This window comes from Oncorhynchus keta, unplaced genomic scaffold, assembly GCF_023373465.1.
Source record: "Oncorhynchus keta strain PuntledgeMale-10-30-2019 unplaced genomic scaffold, Oket_V2 Un_contig_3287_pilon_pilon, whole genome shotgun sequence".
Taxonomy (NCBI): Eukaryota; Metazoa; Chordata; class Actinopteri; order Salmoniformes; family Salmonidae; genus Oncorhynchus; species Oncorhynchus keta.
The window spans coordinates 35,582-51,872 of NW_026287173.1; the positions used below are offsets into that span (position 1 = coordinate 35,582).

The following is a 16,291-nucleotide window of genomic DNA, read 5'->3' on the forward strand; positions in this document are numbered from 1 at the left end:
TCTAATCTAACACCTGCCTCGGTCAGACCACTCGACAGGTTACAATCTAACACCTGTTCGGTCAGACCACTCGCAGGTTAACTGTTCTAACACCTGCCTCGGTCAGACCACTCGCAGGTTACGTCCTGTTCTAACACCTGCCTCGGTCAGACCACTCGCAGGTCTAATCTAACGCCTGCCTCGGTCAGACCACTCTGCAGGTCTAAGGTTCTAACGCCTGCCTCGGTCAGACCACTCGCAGGTCTAATCTAACGCCTGCCTCGGTCAGACCAGGAGAGGTCAGGTCTAACGCCTGCCTCGGTCAGACCACTCGCAGGTCTAACGCCTGCCTCGGTCAGACCACTCGTAGGTCTAACGCCTGCCTCGGTCAGACCACTCGCAGGTGAGGTCTAACGCCTGCCTCGGTCAGACCACTCGCAGGTCAGGTTACAACTGTTCTAACACCTGCCTTCGGTCAGACCTGTTCTGCAGGTCAATCTAACACCTGCCTCGGTCAGACCACTCGCAGGTCTAATCTAACACCTGCCTCGGTCAGACCACTCGCAGGTCTAATCTAACACCTGCCTCGGTCAGACCACTCGCAGGTCTAATCTAACGCCTGCCTCGGTCAGACCACTCGCAGGTCTAATCTAACGCCTGCCTCGGTCAGACCACTCGTAGGTCTAATCTAACGCCTGCCTCGGTCAGACCACTCGTAGGTCTAACGCCTGCCTCGGTCAGACCACTCGCAGGTCTAACGCCTGCCTCGGTCAGACCACTCGCAGGTCTAATCTAACACCTGCCTCGGTCAGACCACTCGTAGGTCTAACGCCTGCCTCGGTCAGACCACTCGTCAGGGTCTAACGCCTGCCTCGGTCAGACCACTCGTAGGTCTAACGCCTGCCTCGGTCAGACCACTCGCAGGTCTAATCTAACGCCTGCCTCGGTCAGACCACTCGCAGGTCTAATCTAACGCCTGCCTCGGTCAGACCACTCGTAGGTCTAATCTAACACCTGCCTCGGTCAGACCACTCGTAGGTCTAACACCTGCCTCGGTCAGACCACTCGTAGGTCTAATCTAACGCCTGCCTCGGTCAGACCACTCGTAGGTCTAACACCTGCCTCGGTCAGACCACTCGTAGGTCTAGTCTGCCTCTCAGACCAACGCCTGCCTCGGTCAGACCACTCGTAGGTCTAATCTAACGCCTGCCTCGGTCAGACCACTCGCAGGTCTAATCTAACGCCTGCCTCGGTCAGACCACTCGTAGGTCTAATCTAACGCCTGCCTCGGTCAGACCACTCGTAGGTCTAACGCCTGCCTCGGTCAGACCACTCGCAGGTCTAACGCCTGCCTCGGTCAGACCACTCGTAGGTCTAATCTAACGCCTGCCTCGGTCAGACCACTCGCAGGTCTAATCTAACACGCCTGCCTCGGTCAGACCACTCGCAGGTCTAACACCTGCCTCGGTCAGACCACTCGCAGGTCTAACACCTGCCTCGGTCAGACCACTCGCAGGTCTAACACCTGCCTCGGTCAGACCACTCGCAGGTCTAACACCTGCCTCGGTCAGACCACTCGCAGGTCTAACACCTGCCTCGGTCAGACCACTCGTAGGTCTAACGCCTGCCTCGGTCAGACCACTCGTAGGTCTAATCTAACACCTGCCTCGGTCAGACCACTCGTAGGTCTAACACCTGCCTCGGTCAGACCACTCGTAGGTCTAATCTAACACCTGCCTCGGTCAGACCACTCGTAGGTCTAACACCTGCCTCGGTCAGACCACTCGTAGGTCTAACGCCTGCCTCGGTCAGACCACTCGTACGTCTAACGCCTGCCTCGGTCAGACCACTCGCAGGTCTAACGCCTGCCTCGGTCAGACCACTCGCAGGTCTAACGCCTGCCTCGGTCAGACCACTCGCAGGTCTAACGCCTGCCTCGGTCAGACCACTCGTAGGTCTAATCTAACGCCTGCCTCAGTCAGACCACTCGCAGGTCTGTCTGCCTCAGTCAGACCACTCGTAGGTCTAATCTAACGCCTGCCTCGGTCAGACCACTCGCAGGTCTAACGCCTGCCTCGGTCAGACCACTCGCAGGTCTAACGCCTGCCTCGGTCAGACCACTCGCAGGTCTAACGCCTGCCTCGGTCAGACCACTCGCAGGTCTAACGCCTGCCTCGGTCAGACCACTCGCAGGTCTAACGCCTGCCTCGGTCAGACCACTCGCAGGTCTAACGCCTGCCTCGGTCAGACCACTCGCAGGTCTAACGCCTGCCTCGGTCAGACCACTCGCAGGTCTAACGCCTGCCTCGGTCAGACCACTCGCAGGTCTAACGCCTGCCTCGGTCAGACCACTCGCAGGTCTAACGCCTGCCTCGGTCAGACCACTCGCAGGTCTGTCTGCCTCGGTCAGACCACTCGCAGGTCTGTCTGCCTCGGTCAGACCACTCGCAGGTCTGTCTGCCTCGGTCAGACCACTCGCAGGTCTGTCTGCCTCGGTCAGACCACTCGCAGGTCTGTCTGCCTCGGTCAGACCACTCGCAGGTCTGTCTGCCTCGGTCAGACCACTCGTAGAACAGCTAAGAGCGTCGTTAGATGCTTTGCCTCTCCTGCATGTTTTAAACACAGAAGATCTCTGCTGAACATGGAACCACACGGTTTAGAGGTCAGAATACTATCTGTACTCTCATGTCTAGCTGCTGGGGTCAGAGGTCAGAATACTATCTGTACTCTCATGTCTAGCTGCTGAGGAGAGGGGTCAGAGGTCAGAATACTATCTGTACTCTCATGTCTAGCTGCTGAGTAGAGGGGTCAGGGGTTAGAGGTCAGAATACAATCTGTACTCTCATGTCTAGCTGCTGAGTAGAGGGGTCAGAGGTCAGAATACTATCTGTACTCATGTCTAGCTGCTGAGTAGAGGGGTCAGAGGTCAGAATACTTACTGTACTCGCTCATGTCGAGGTCGTAGACAGCGTGAATGTCGCTGAGAGAGGCAATGCGAGCCTGGATCTTGGTCCTTCCCTCCCTGGTCGTCTTGTCGATGCGCTCGATCATCTGTTGCTGACGGTCGATCCAGTACAGGTGGTTACCAAACACCGTCAGACCAACCGGCTGGAGGATGTTGGAGTCCTCAATCACAATCCGATTGGCTCCTGGAGGAGGGGGGGGAGAGGCAAAACAAGGGTCAGGAAGTGAAGGAGCGGAGCAGTGATTGGCTATGACCTCGGCCAGGCAGATCAGTGATTGGCTGACATTTGGCTCCTGGAGGAGGGGGGAGAGGCAAAACAAGGGTCAGGAAGTGAAGGAACGGAGCAGTGATTGGCTATGACCTCGGCCAGGCAGATCAGTGATTGGCTGACATGAGGTTGGTAGGCACCAGGAAGTGAAGGTCACTGCTATGACCTGCCAGGCAGATCAGTGATTCTGAGTCGACCCAGAACAGCTTGCCAACCTCATTGTCTACAGGGGGGCCAGGGCAACAGGGCTTCCCCAGGCCACTGAAGAACAACAGGGTCCCTCTCTCTGTCCCGCCAGGCAGATCAGTGATTGGCTCGTTCTATCTTAGGACTGCGCTCCTGCAGGTTGGTAAAGTACATGTACCTGGAGAGAGAGGGAGACTATATTAACAGACATGACGGCTGTGTACATCTGGAGAGGTACATAACAGTATTTGTCTTATGGTGCACCTACCCCACACTGTCCCAGGAACAGTCCTACCCTACATTATCCCAGGAACGGTCCTACCCCACATTATCCCAGGAACGGTCCTACCCCACATTATCCCAGGAACGGCCCCACCCCACATTATCCCAGGAACAGTCCTACCCCACATTATCCCAGGAACAGTCCTACCCCACATTATCCCAGGAACAGTCCTACCCCACATTATCCCAGGAACAGTCCTACCCCACATTATCCCAGGAACGGTCCTACCCCACATTATCCCAGGAACAGTCCTACCCCACATTATCCCAGGAACAGTCCTACCCCACATTATCCCAGGAACAGTCCTACCCCACATTATCCCAGGAACAGTCCTACCCCACATTATCCCAGGAACAGTCCTACCCCACATTATCCCAGGAACAGTCCTACCCCACATTATCCCAGGAACAGTCCTACCCCACATTATCCCAGGAACAGTCCTACCCCACATTATCCCAGGAACAGTCCTACCCCACATTATCCCAGGAACAGTCCTACCCCACATTATCCCAGGAACAGTCCTACCCCACATTATCCCAGGAACAGTCCTACCCCACATTATCCCAGGAACAGTCCTACCCCACATTATCCCAGGAACAGTCCTACCCCACATTATCCCAGGAACAGTCCTACCCCACATTATCCCAGGAACAGTCCTACCCCACATTATCCCAGGAACAGTCCTACCCCACATTATCCCAGGAACAGTCCTACCCCACATTATCCCAGGAACAGTCCTACCCCACATTATCCCAGGAACAGTCCTACCCCACATTATCCCAGGAACAGTCCTACCCCACATTATCCCAGGAACAGTCCTACCCCACATTATCCCAGGAACAGTCCTACCCCACATTATCCCAGGAACAGTCCTACCCCACATTATCCCAGGATGTCGTTATCAACACGAGGTGAAGGGTACAGTACATGTAAAATGGCCATCAAATCAACAGTGTGATGTTTTGGATTCAGTCTCGTGTTGTGTCCTCGTCTTTGGTCTAATCATTTGTGCCATATTCTCCAAACCGTTCCGTTTCATTTCTACCAGGAACGGTTATTATACTTTTCACATTTCATCTGGATGAATCAGTCGTACAGGCCAAGTCAAAACACGACGAGGAACAAGGCCCCCCGTCTGGGACAGGAGTCTGTCTGTGACCGCACAAAACAGAGGAAGAGAGACATCACAGAGCGTTTCTTCAACTACTAACCCTCGCTCTGGGTTGACCACGATGGCTCTGGGTCTGTCGTGTTCTCCTCTCAGCACCACTCCCACCCGGCTGCCGTCTGTCCTCGTCACGTTAATGACATTAGTGACCTCGCTGGTCCAGTAGATGAAGCGGCTGTAGATGTCGATGCTCAGGTCAAACGGCTGGAGGCCCAGGTTAGGACCGCCCACTTGGCTCCACACCACCGTCATCACTCTATAGGATAGGAGGAACAGGCAGTCAGTCAACTCATACTCTGATAGGAGGAACAGGCAGTCAGTCAACTCATACTCTGATAGGAGGAACAGGCCGTCAGTCAACTCATACTCTGATAGGAGGAACAGGCCGTCAGTCAACTCATACTCTGATAGGAGGAACAGGCCGTCAGTCAACTCATACTCTGATAGGAGGAACAGGCCGTCAGTCAGTCAACTCATACATCTGATAGGAGGAACAGGCCGTCAGTCAACTCATACTCTGATAGGAGGAACAGGCCGTCAGTCAACTCATACTCTGATAGGAGGAACAGGCCGTCAGTCAACTCATACTCTGATAGGAGGAACAGGCCAGTCAGTCAACTCATACTCTGATAGGAGGAACAGGCCGTCAGTCAACTCATACTCTGATAGGAGGAACAGGCCGTCAGTCAACTCATACTCTGATAGGAGGAACAGGCCGTCAGTCAACTCATACTCTGATAGGAGGAACAGGCCGTCAGTCAACTCATACTCTGATAGGAGGTCAACTCAACAGGCCGTCAGTCAACTCATACTCTGATAGGAGGAACAGGCCGTCAGTCAACTCATACTCTGATAGGAGGAACAGGCAGTCAGTCAACTCATACTCTGATAGGAGGAACAGGCCGTCAGTCAACTCATACTCTGATAGGAGGAACAGGCCGTCAGTCAACTCATGCTCTGATAGGAGGAACAGGCCGTCAGTCAACTCATACTCTGATAGGAGGAACAGGCGTCAGTCAACTCACTCTGTCAACTCATACTCATACTCTGATAGGAGGAACAGGCCGTCAGTCAACTCATACTCTGATAGGAGGAACAGGCCGTCAGTCAACTCATACTCTGATAGGATAGGAGGAACAGGCCATACTCAGTCAACTCATACTCATACTCTGATAGGATAGGAGGAACAGGCCGTCAGTCAACTCATACTCTGATAGGAGGAACAGGCCGTCAGTCAACTCATACTCTGATAGGAGGAACAGGCCGTCAGTCAACTCATACTCTGATAGGAGGAACAGGCCGTCAGTCAACTCATACTCTGATAGGAGGAACAGGCCGTCAGTCAACTCATACTCTGATAGGAGGAACAGGCCGTCAGTCAACTCATACTCTGATAGGAGGAACAGGCCGTCAGTCAACTCATACTCTGATAGGAGGAACAGGCCGTCAGTCAACTCATACTCTGATAGGAGGAACAGGCCGTCAGTCAAATCATACTCTGATAGGAGGAACAGGCCGTCAGTCAACTCATACTCTGATAGGATAGGAGGAACAGGCCGTCAGTCAACTCATACTCTGATAGGATAGGAGGAACAGGCCGTCAGTCAACTCATACTCTGATAGGAGGAACAGGCCGTCAGTCAACTCATACTCTGATAGGAGGAACAGGCAGTCAGTCAACTCATACTCTGATAGGAGGAACAGGCCGTCAGTCAACTCATACTCTGATAGGAGGAACAGGCCGTCAGTCAACTCATACTCTGATAGGAGGAACAGGCCGTCAGTCAACTCATACTCTGATAGGAGGAACAGGCCGTCAGTCAACTCATACTCTGATAGGAGGAACAGGCCGTCAGTCAACTCATACTCTGATAGGAGGAACAGGCCGTCAGTCAACTCCCTGATGTAGGAGGTCAGGGAGGCAAAGGGTCTGATAGGAGGAACAGGTGTCAGTCACTCATACCATAGGAGGAACAGGCCGTCAGTCAACTCGCTCTGAGGATAGTTCTGTTTGGAGTCGATCCAGTACAGTTGTCTTATAGGAGGAACAGGTCGTCAGTCAACTCAGCCCTGACATTCCTCAGACTGTGAAGGGGAAGGATGATGTCAGGAGACTGATGCTCATCCATCACCATCCGGTTAATGGCTGTCACTGAACAAGAGGAACATACTCTGGCTGGAGGAACAAGAGACCATAGGAGGAACAACAATTAATTTTGACTCTGATAGGAGGAACAGGATGGGAGGAACAGGCGTCAGGCTCTGGAGGAGGAACAGGGGAAGAGACCATTACAACAATTACTTTGGATGAGAGTCAATGAATCTGAGAGAGAGACAGTCAGTCAACTCATACTCTGATAGGGGCTGGAGGAGGAGGAGGAGGGGGAAGAGACCATTAGGAAACAATTACTTTGGATGAGAGATGAATGGAGAGAGAGACAGAGGAACGACTCGATAGGGGCTGGAGGAGGAGGAGGAGGGGAAGAGACCATTACAACAATTACTTTGGATGAGAAATGAATGAGAGAGAACAGAGGAACGACGTAGGGGCTGGAGGAGGAGGAGGAGGGGAAGAGACCATTACAACAATTACTTTGGATGAGAGATGAATGGAGAGAGAGACAGAGGAACGACGTAGGGGCTGGAGGAGGAGGAGGGGGAAGAGACCATTAAAACAATTACTTTGGATGAGAGATGAATGGAGAGAGAGACAGAGGAACGACGTAGGGGCTGGAGGAGGAGGAGGAGGGGGAAGAGACCATTACAACAATTAATTTTGATGAGAAATGAATGAGAGAGAAAGAAAAACAAAGAGAGAGGAGAGATATGAAGAGGGAAAGGGACAGAGACAGAGAGAGAATCAAGCATGTGATGTCTGAGTAATGAAAAAGCGTCTGCTAAATGGCATATATATGATCACAGTGGGTGGTCCAGTGGGTTCTCTCTCCCCTGGTCAGCATAGCTGTAGGGGCATCTACAGTATATGACCAGCAGTATGTCAACACCCCTTCAAATGAGTGGATTTGGCTGTTTCAGCCACAGCCTTGCTGACAGGTGTATAAAATTGAGCACACGGCCATGCAATCTCCATAGACAAACATTGTCAGTAGAATGACCCCTACTGAAGAGCTCAGTGACTTTCATAGGATGTCACCTTTCCAACAAGTCAGTTTGTCAAATTTCTGCTCTGCTAGAGCTGCCCCGGTCAACTGTAAGTGCTGTTATTGTGAAGTGGAAAACGACTAGGAGCAACAACGGCTCACCCGGGAAGTGGTAGACCACACAAGCTCACAGAAACCGCTGAGTGCAGCAAGTAAAAACACTCTGTCCTCGGTTGCAACGCCCACTACCGAGTTCCAAACTGCCTCTGGAAGCAACGCCCACTACCGAGTTCCAAACTGCCTCTGGAAACGACGCCCACTACCGAGTTCCAAACTGACTCTGGAAGCAACACAAAAGCTGTTTGTCTGGAGCTTCATGAACTGGGTTTCTGGAAGCAACGCCCACTACAAGTTCCAAACTGCCTCTGGAAGCAGCCCACTCAGAGTTCCAGATGCTCAAGCAACGCCCACTACCGAGTTCCAAACTGCCTCTGGAAGCAACGCCCACTACCGAGTTCCAAACTGCCTCTGGAAGCAACGCCCACTACCGAGTTCCAAACTGCCTCTGGAAGCAACGCCCACTACCGAGTTCCAAACTGCCTCTGGAAGCAACGCCCACTACCGAGTTCCAAACTGCCTCTGGAAGCAACGCCCACTACCGAGTTCCAAACTGCCCCTGGAAGCAACGCCCACTACCGAGTTCCAAACTGCCTCTGGAAGCAACGCCCACTACCGAGTTCCAAACTGCCTCTGGAAGCAACGCCCACTACCGAGTTCCAAACTGCCTCTGGAAGCAACGCCCACTACCGAGTTCCAAACTGCCTCTGGAAGCAACGCCCACTACCGAGTTCCAAACTGCCTCTGGAAGCAACGCCCACTACCGAGTTCCAAACTGCCTCTGGAAGCAACGCCCACTACCGAGTTCCAAACTGCCCCGGTTAAAACGCTCACTGCCAAGCCTCAGATCACCATGCCAATGCCAAGCCTCAGATCACTCATGCTCAATGCCAAGCCTCAGATCACCATGCCAATTCCAAGCCTCAGATCACTCATGCTCAATGCCAAGCCTCTCAGCATGCTCACTGAGTTCCAAACTGCCTCTGGAAGCAACACAAAAACTGTTTGTCACCATGCTTCATGCCAAATCAGATCACCATGCTCATGGCCAAGCAGATCCCATGACAATGCCAAGCCTCAGATCACCATGCTCAATGCCAAGTGTTGGCTGGAGGGGTGTTCAGCCCTCAGGCAGTGGAAACACTTTGTCTGGAGCGATGAATCACGCTTCACCATCTGACGGACAGATCTGGGTTAGGAGGATGCCAGGGGAACACTACCTGCCCCAATGTAAAGTTTGGTGGAGGAGGAATAATGGCCTGTGGCTGTTTTTCTTGGCTATGCCGTGGGAGCTACAAGCCCAGTTACAGACCTAGTACCGTGTGTGTGTGTGTGCGTGCTCGTCTCTCACCACTGCAGGTCTTGTTGTCATTGTTGAGGGAGAAGTGGGCGGGACATCCACAGACGAAGCTGCTGATTGGTACAGCCAGACAGAGGTGTGAGCATTGCCCATTGGTGGAGGCGCAGGCGTTCCAGCCCCCCTGGCGTGACGAGTGGAAGACCAAGATGTCCATCACGTAGTCTAGGTGACCCTGGATGACCGTACGGTTCTGGCCCGATGTCTTATTGGCCCGTTCGATGCTGCGCTGAGACCAGTCCGTCCAATAGATGTAGTCCTGGTACTGGGTCAGACCAAAGGGGTGGGGGAGGTCGTCGGCTATAACCTCACGCTCCAGACCTGGGGGAGCAGAGGAGGAACAGTTAGACCTGGAGGAGACAGGAGGAGGAGGAGGAGAGGGAAGAGTTAGACCTGGAGGAGGAGGAGAGGAGAGGGAAGAGTTAGACCTGGGGGAGGAGGAGAGGTGAGAGGGGGAACAGTTAGACCTGGAGGAGAGGAGAGAGGGGGAACAGTTAGACCTGGAGGAGAGAGGAGAGGGGGAACAGTTAGACCTGGAGGACAAGAGGAGGAGGAGAGGAGAGGGAAGAGTTAGACCTGGAGGAGGAGGAGAGGTGAGAGGGGGAACAGTTAGACCTGGAGGAGAACAGGACCTGGAGGAGGAGGAAGCAGTCAGACCTGGAGGAGGAGGAGGAGGAGGAGGAGGAGAGAGAGGGGAACAGTTAGACCTGAAGGAGGAGGAGAGGAGAGGGAACAGTTAGACCTGGAGGTGACAGGAGGAGGAGGAGGAGGAGGAGGAGGAGAGAGAGGGAACAGTTAGACCTGGAGGAGACAGGAGGAGAGGAGAGAGAGAGGGAACAGTTAGACCTGAAGGAGGAGGAGAGGAGAGAGAGAGGGAACAGTTAGACCTGAAGGAGGAGGAGAGAAACAGTTAAGACCTGGAGGAGACATGAGGAGGAGAGGAGAGAGAGGGAACAGTTAGACCTGGAGGAGAGGAGAGAGGGGGAACAGTTAGACATGGAGGAGAGGAGAGAGGGGGAACAGTTAGACCTGGAGGAGGAGGAGGAGGAGGAGGAGCAGTCAGACCTGGAGGAGGAGGAGGAGGAGGAGGAGGAGGAGGAGGAGAGAGAGAGGGAACAGTTAGACCTGAAGGAGGAGGAGAGGAGAGGGAACAGTTAGACCTGGAGGAGGAGGAGAGGAGAGAGAGAGGGAACAGTTAGACCTGGAGGAGGAGGAGAGAAACAGTTAAGACCTGGAGGAGACATGAGGAGGAGAGGAGAGAGAGGGAACAGTTAGACCTGGAGGAGAGGAGAGAGGGGGAACAGTTAGACCTGGAGGAGAGGAGAGAGGGGGAACAGTTAGACCTGGAGGAGGAGGAGGAGGAGGAACAGTTAGACCTGGAGGAGGAGGAGGAGGAGGAACAGTTAGACCTGGAGGAGGAGGAGGAGGAGGAGGAGCAGTCAGACCTGGAGGAGGAGGAGGAGAGGAGGAGAGGAGAGAGAGGGAACAGTTAGACCTGAAGGAGGAGGAGAGGAGAGGGAACAGTTAGACCTGGAGGTGACAGGAGGAGGAGGAGGAGGAGAGGAGAGAGAGGGAACAGTTAGACCTGGAGGAGACAGGAGGAGAGGAGAGAGAGAGGGAACAGTTAGACCTGAAGGAGGAGGAGAGGAGAGAGAGAGGGAACAGTTAGACCTGGAGGAGGAGGAGAGAAACAGTTAAGACCTGGAGGAGACATGAGGAGGAGAGGAGAGAGAGGGAACAGTTAGACCTGGAGGAGAGGAGAGAGAGGGAAGAGTTAGACCTGGCGGAGGAGGAGGAGAGGAGAGAGGGAAGAGTTAGACCTGGGGGAGGAGGAGGAGAGGAGAGAGGGAAGAGTTAGACCTGGGGGAGGAGGAGGAGAGGAGAGAGGAAACAGTTAGACCTGGGGGAGGAGGAGGAGAGGAGAGAGGAAACAGTTAGACCTGGAGGAGACAGGAGGAGGAGAGGAAACAGTTAGACCTGGAGGAGACAGGAGGAGGAGAGGAAACAGTTAGACCTGGAGGAGACAGGAGGAGGAGAGGAAACAGTTAGACGTGTGTGTGTGTGTGTGCGTGCGTGCGTGCGTGCGTGAGAGATAACTCACCCAGCATGTTGGAGGACTCTATGAGTGTCGTGTCCAGGTCAGTCCAGTACAGGCGCCTCTCGGCATAGTCGATGGTCAGCCCGTTGGCTCGGCCCACATTGGGCACCAGAGTGATCCGACCCGTCCCGTCCATCGCTGAGCGGTCAATCTTGGGCTTCCCACCCCACTCTGTCCAGTACATAAACCTAGAAAAAGACATTACTGTCAGATACATTAGAACAGAGAGCTAAAACCCAGATTAGACTGAATCTCAGACAGAACACCGTTATCCAGTCAGAGAGCTAAAACCCAGATTAGACAGAACACCGTTATCCAGTCAGAGAGCTAAAACCCAGATTAGACTGAATCTCAGACAGAACACCGTTATCCAGTCAGAGAGCTAAAACCCAGATTAGACTGAATCTCAGACAGAACACTGTTATCCAGTCAGAGGGCTAAAACCCAGATTAGACTGAACACCGTTATCCAGTCAGAGAGGTAAAACCCAGATTAGACTGAATCTCAGACAGAACACTGTTATCCAGTCAGAGGGCTAAAACCCAGATTAGACTGAACACCGTTATCCAGTCAGAGAGGTAAAACCCAGATTAGACTGAATCTCAGACAGAACACCGTTATCCAGTCAGAGAGGTAAAACCCAGATTAGACTGAATCTCAGACAGAACACCGTTATCCAGTCAGAGGGGCTAAAACCCAGATTAGACTGAATCTCAGACAGAACACCGTTATCCAGTCAGAGAGCTAAAACCCAGATTAGACTGAATCTCAGACAGAACACCGTTATCCAGTCAGAGAGCTAAAACCCAGATTAGACAGAACACCGTTACTGGATCTAAAACCCAGATTAGGAATCTCAGACAGAACACCGTTATCCAGTCAGAGAGCTAAAACCCAGATTAGACAGAACACTGTTATCCAGTCAGAGAGCTAAAACCCAGATTAGACTGAATCTCAGACAGAACACCGTTATCCAGTCAGAGAGCTAAAACCCAGAGACACACTGTTATCCAGTCAGAGGGCTAAAACCCAGATTAGACTGAATCTCAGACAGAACACCGTTATCCAGTCAGAGAGCTAAAACCCAGATTAGACTGAATCTCAGACAGAACACCGTTATCCAGTCAGAGAGCTAAAACCCAGATTAGACAGAACACCGTTATCCAGTCAGAGAGCTAAAACCCAGATTAGACTGAATCTCAGACAGAACACCGTTATCCAGTCAGAGAGCTAAAACCCAGATTAGACTGAATCTCAGACAGAACACCGTTATCCAGTCAGAGAGCTAAAACCCAGATTAGACAGAACACTGTTATCCAGTCAGAGAGCTAAAACCCAGATTAGACTGAATCTCAGAGTGAGTCACTACCTACCCCTCAGCAGGGTCCAGTGCCAGGGCTCGAGGGCTGTCCAGATCCTTCCAGACTAGGACCTGTCTGTGCTGTCCATCCAGCTTGGCCACCTCAATACGATTGGTCCCCGTGTCGGCCCAGTACAGATTCTTCCCCAACCAGTCCACCGCCATGCCTTCTGGGTAGTCCAGGCCAAACTCCACCACGTGTTCCAGAGCACTGCCGTTCATAAACGCACGACTGATTGTCTGGAGAGAGAGGGGAGAGGGGAGAGGAGAGAGGGGAGAGGGGAGAGGGAGAGGAGGGGAGAGGGAGGAGAGGGAGAGAGATGGGAGAGGAGAGGGAGAGGAGAGATGGGAGGGGAGAGGAAACGGGAGAGATGGGAGGGGAGAGGAAACGGGAGAGATGGGAGGGGAGAGGAAACGGGAGAGATGGGAGGGGAGAGGAAACGGGAGAGATGGGAGGGGAGAGGAAACGGGAGAGATGGGAGGGCAGAGGGGAGAGGGAGAGAGGGAGAGGGAGAGATGGGAGGAGAGGGAGAGGAGAGGGAGAGGAGAGGAGAGGGAGAGGAGAGGGAGAGGAGGAAGAGGAGAGAGAGGAGAGGAGAGGAGAGGAGGGGAGAGAGAGAGGAGAGGAGGAGAGGGGAGAGGAGAGAGAGAGGGAGAGGGGAGAGGAGAGAGGAGAGAGGAGAGAGGAGAGGGAGAGGGAGAGAGAGAGGAGAGGAGACAGAGAGGGAGGAGAGAGAGGGAGAGGGAGAGGGAGAGAGGGGAGAGAGAGGAGAGAGGGGAGAGAGGAGGGGGAGGACTGAGGGGTAATCTGGGCTTTATCAGCCTGAGAAGATGGAGGGGAGCCAGAGAGAGACACCTCCCTCCTTACCTTCAGTGTGATATCTGTCCAGTAGATACGGTTAGGAGAGACAGGAAGACCTTCAGTGTGATATCTGTCCAGTAGATACGGTTAGAGAGAGACACCTCCCTCCTTACCTTCAGTGTGATATCTGTCCAGTAGATACGGTTAGAGAGAGACACCTCCCTCCTTACCTTCAGTGTGATATCTGTCCAGTAGATACGGAGAGAGACACCTCCCTCCTTACCTATTCAGTGTGATACTGTCCAGTAGATACGGTTAGAGAGAGACACCTCCTCCTACCTTCAGTGTGATATCTGTCCAGTAGATACGGTTAGAGAGAGACACCTCCCTCCTTACCTTCAGTGTGATATCTGTCCAGTAGATACGGTTAGAGAGAGACACCTCCCTCCTTACCTTCAGTGTGATATCTGTCCAGTAGATACGGTTAGAGAGAGACACCTCCCTCCTTACCTTCAGTGTGATATCTGTCCAGTAGATACGGTTAGAGAGAGACACCTCCCTCCTTACCTTCAGTGTGATATCTGTCCAGTAGATACGGTTAGAGAGAGACACCTCCCTCCTTACCTTCAGTGTGATATCTGTCCAGTAGATACGGTTGTCGGTGATGTCAAAGTCAAGTGCAGACGCCTCTTTAACCCCGGTCAGCGGGATGGCCACGTTGTTGTTGTTGGTTTCCAAGGAGATGCGTCTGATGTCTGTGTGTCGGGAGAAGAGGAGGAAGGCTTCTGGTACGATGCAGGTGGACTGGTCAGCTATCAGCTCTAGACCAATGGGACAGGCACACTGGACGCCCACCGGCTTATACAGGCATAGGTGGCTACACCCACCATTCGTCTCCGCACACAGGTTGGTACCTGGGAGAGGAGGAGAGGAGGGGGAGGCAGTAGGAGGAGGGAGAGGAGAGGAGGGGGAGGCAGTAGGAGGAGAGAGAGGAGAAGAGGAGAGGAGGGGGAGGCAGTAGGAGGAGAGGGGGAGGCAGTTGGAGAAGAGGGGGAGGCAGTAGGAGAAGAGGGGGAGGCAGTAGGAGAAGAGGGGGAGCAGTAGGAGAAGAGGGGGAGGCAGTAGGAGAAGAGGGGAGGCAGTAGGAGGAGGAGAGAGAGAAGAGGGGGAGGCAGTAGGAGGAGAGAGAGGAGGAGAGGGGGAGGCAGTAGGAGGAGGGGAGAGAAGGAGAAGAGGGGGAGGCAGTAGGAGGAGAGGGGGAGGCAGAGGGGGAGAAGAGGGGGAGGCAGAGGAGAGAGAGAGGGGAGGCAGTAGAGAGAGGAGGAGAGATAGGAGAAGAGGGGGAGGCAGTAGGAGAAGAGGGGGAGGCAGTAGGAGGAGAGAGAGGAGAAGAGGGGGGGGCAGTAGGAGGAGAGAGGAGAAGAGGGGGGGCAGTAGGAGGAGAGAGAGGAGAAGAGGGGGAGGCAGTAGGAGGAGAGAGGAGAAGAGGGGGGGCAGTAGGAGGAGAGAGGAGAAGAGGGGGGGGCAGTAGGAGGAGAAGAGGAGGAGAGGGGGAGGCAGTAGGAGGAGAGAGGAGAAGAAGAGGGGAGGCAGAGGATATAAAGTTTATTCTCTGTCTGTTAATCACCATCTCAGGGCAGAAGAGGGGGCAGTAGGATTAGAGGTGAGGATGGATATCACTGATTAGGAGGCAGTCTGGAGACCGCCCACAGAGCCCACAGTCTGCCGCCCACAGAGGAGGAGCCCACAGTAGGCCCACAGCCTGCCGCCCACAGAGCCCACAGAGGAGGCCACCCACAGGCCCACAGGAGCCCACAGGAGACAGAGGGGCCCAGTAGGAGGAGCCCACAGACAGAGGATATGCCGCCCACAGTTTATTCTCTGTCTGCCGCCCACAATCACCATCTCAGGGCACCCACAGAGCCCACAGTCTGAGCAGGAGCATTAGCTGAGGTGAACTGATGAAATATCACTGATTAGTCGTCTACCGCCCACAGCCTGCCGCCCACAGCCTGCCGCCCACAGCCTACCGCCCACAGTCTGCCGCCCACAGTCTGCCGCCCACAGCCTGCCGCCCACAGCCTGCCGCCCACAGCCTGCCGCCCACAGTCTGCCGCCCACAGTCTGCCGCCCACAGTCTGCCGCCCACAGTCTGCCGCCCACAGTCTGCCGCCCACAGTCTGCCGCCCACAGCCTACCACCCACAGTCTGCCGCCTGCCGCCCACAGTGCCGCCCACAGCCTGCCGCCCCAGCCTGCCACCCACAGACTGCCGCCCACAGTCTGCCGCCCACAGCCTGCCGCCCACAGTCTGCCGCCCACAGTCTGCCGCCCACAGTCTGCCGCCCAGTCTGCCCCCAGTCTGCCGCCCACAGTCTGCCGCCCACAGTCTGCCGCCCACAGTCTACCACCCACAGTCTACCGCCCACAGTCTGCCGCCCACAGTCTACCGCCCACAGCCTGCCGCCCACAGTCTACCGCCCACAGTCTGGATGTACCGTCTGCAGCATTAGGTGAACTGATGAAATATCACTGATTAGTCGTCTACCGCCCACAGCCTGCCCACGCCCCCCCAGCCTGCCGCCCACAGCCTGCCGCCCACAGTCTG

The 16,291-nt window shown here is 54.3% G+C and overlaps 1 long non-coding RNA gene and 1 pseudogene across 3 annotated transcripts in view; both read right to left on the reverse strand.

Annotated features, from left to right (window-relative positions):
* LOC127923816 (low-density lipoprotein receptor-related protein 6-like) overlaps positions 1-16,291 on the reverse strand; it is a 96,433-nt pseudogene that overhangs the window by 28,978 nt on the left and 51,164 nt on the right. Inside the window, exons 10-18 of the transcript XR_008115529.1 lie at positions 14,309-14,598; positions 12,896-13,122; positions 11,526-11,710; positions 9,419-9,745; positions 7,562-7,579; positions 6,825-7,019; positions 4,893-5,105; positions 3,379-3,576; positions 2,919-3,128 (exon numbers count right to left, since the gene is read on the reverse strand). The product of XR_008115529.1 is annotated as a low-density lipoprotein receptor-related protein 6-like (transcript). The remainder of the gene's footprint in view (positions 1-2,918; positions 3,129-3,378; positions 3,577-4,892; positions 5,106-6,824; positions 7,020-7,561; positions 7,580-9,418; positions 9,746-11,525; positions 11,711-12,895; positions 13,123-14,308; positions 14,599-16,291) is intronic.
* Positions 13,713-14,168, reverse strand: LOC127923818 (uncharacterized). Of its 2 annotated transcripts, none has more exons than XR_008115532.1 (3): positions 14,024-14,168; positions 13,846-13,914; positions 13,713-13,738 (listed from the first exon to the last, which is right to left on the reverse strand). It is a non-coding gene; the product is annotated as an uncharacterized LOC127923818 (long non-coding RNA). The 2 variants fall into 2 exon arrangements; XR_008115531.1 differs by having other exon boundaries at positions 13,713-13,750; positions 13,801-13,914.